A 2,297-nucleotide genomic window follows, 5' to 3' on the forward strand; every position below is an offset into this window, starting at 1 on the left:
TAAATTATTGATAATAAGGTCGTAGATGTTCGCCATTCCAAGCTCGTGGAACAAACTCTTTGTTTAACCTTGCCAGTTTGTACACTCCAGGTCGAATGATAGACTTGATCTGGTAAGGTCCTTCCCATTTAGGTCCAAGTACCCTAACAGATGGGTCTAGTGTAGCTAAAAATACATGCCTTAGCACTATGTCTCCCAATCTTAATTTTCTATCTCGAACCCTCTTATTGAAGTATCTAGTAGCTCGTTGCTGGGATGCAACATTTTTCAATTGGGCTTCATCTCGTCTTTCTTCAATAAGGTCTAGACTTTCTTCGAGCTTGGAATGGTTCGAGGCCTGATTGTATGCATGGCTCCGTATTGTAGAGATTTTAACCTTAATAGGCAACATGGTCTTGCATCCATAAGCTAGGGAGAAGGGAGTATGTCCCGTTAAAGTCTGTGTTGTGGTTCTATAAGCCCACAAGACTTGAGGCAACTCTTCAGGGCACTTCCCCTTTGCCTCCTCCAACCTTTTCTTTATGGAAATCTTTAAGGTTTTATTGACCGCTTCAACCTGGCCATTTCATTTGGGATGGGAAACGGTGGATAAACTTTTTATTATCCCATTTTTATCACAGAAATGGGTAAAAAGATCACTGTCGAACTGGGTTCCATTGTCTGATACTATTTTTCTGGGCATCCCATATCAATAGACGATATTTTTTACAACAAAGTCTATGAATTTTTTGAGGTAATAGTGGCCAATGGTTCAGCTTCGGTCCATTTTGTGAAATGGTCGACTGCGACCACAGCGTACCTTACTCCCCCTTTCCAGTTGGCAATGAATCTATGAGGTCAATTCCCCATACTGAAAATGGCCATGGGGAACTCATCATGGTTAGTTCGGTAGGTGGAGGTCGTGGAAACGAGGCAAACAGTTGACATTTATCACATTGTTTGATATATTCGAATGAGTCTGCCTTGACTGTGGGCTAGAAATACCCCTGTCTTATCACATTTTTGGATAGAATTTGCCTCCCAGTGTGGTCTCCATAAAATCCTTCATGGATTTCTTCCAAAATTTTCTTTGCCTCGGGTGGAGTGACACATCGGAGTAATGGCATAAAGTATCAACTTCTATACAACCTTCCTTCCACAATAGTGTATCTTAGGATTTGATACATCAGCTTTCTAGCCTCGTTCCGGTCTGCTGGGAGACTTCTAGTTTTGAGGTAGTCAACTATTGGGGTCATCTAGGTTGGTTGCGAGTCAATAATGCATACGTCTTCTTCGTCAGCCTCGCTAATACTCGGGGTTGATAGAAACTCTACTGGGACCACATTCAGTGTTTCAGCCTCGTTAGTTGTGACGAGCCTGGCCAATGTGTCTGCATTTGAATTTTGCTCTCGTGGGACTTGCTCTACAGTGTAGAATTCAAACTGTTCGAGTGCAGTTTTTGCTTTCTCTAGGTATGCAGCCATTTTTTTTCCACGAGCCTGATATTCTCCCAAGACTTGGTTAACCACTAGCTGTGAGTCACTATAACAATGTATAGCCTTTGCTTTGAGCTCTCTTGCTATTTGAAGTTCAGCTGGTAATGCCTCGTATTCAACCTCATTATTTGATGCTTCAAAGCCAAACCTTAAAGTCGAGTGGAATCAATTTCCTACTGGGGTAATTAATATGATACCTGCCCTTGACTTGTTTTCGTTAGAGGATCCATCGACATAAAGTTTCCACAGCTCGCGGGCTGGGGTTACAACTTCGTCATTTGAGATCCCGGTACACTCAACAATGAAATCTTCCAAAGTCTATCCTTTGATAGTCGTTCTTGGGTGATATGTGATCTCGAACTACCCGAGTTTGACATCCCACTTTAACAATCTTTTGGACGCTTCTGGCTTGGACAAAACTTGTCGCAAAGGCTAGTCAGTCAACACGTGAATAGGATGTGCTTGGAAGTAGGGTCGGAGCTTTCGAGATGCGTGTATCAAGATCAGAACCAGTTTTTCCAGTAATGGGTATCTCGATTCTGCCCCCAGTAATCTTATGGTGACGTAATACACAGGTTTTTGTACTTTCTTCTCCTCCCGCACTAGTACTGCATTAATGGTGTGCTCAGTTGTAGTGAGGTATATTTACAAAATATCTCATGTGATAGGTTTAGACAAGATTGGTCGTTCGACGAGGTGTTTCTTAAGGTTTTGAAATGCGAGCTCGCATTCTTCCAACCATTCGAATTTTTTGCCCCCACTTAAAAGATTGAAGAATGGAAGGCATCGGTCCATAGATTTTGAGATAAACTTACTTAAGGC

The sequence above is a fragment of the Humulus lupulus genome, chromosome 2, assembly GCF_963169125.1.
Source record: "Humulus lupulus chromosome 2, drHumLupu1.1, whole genome shotgun sequence".
Classification (NCBI taxonomy): Eukaryota; Viridiplantae; Streptophyta; class Magnoliopsida; order Rosales; family Cannabaceae; genus Humulus; species Humulus lupulus.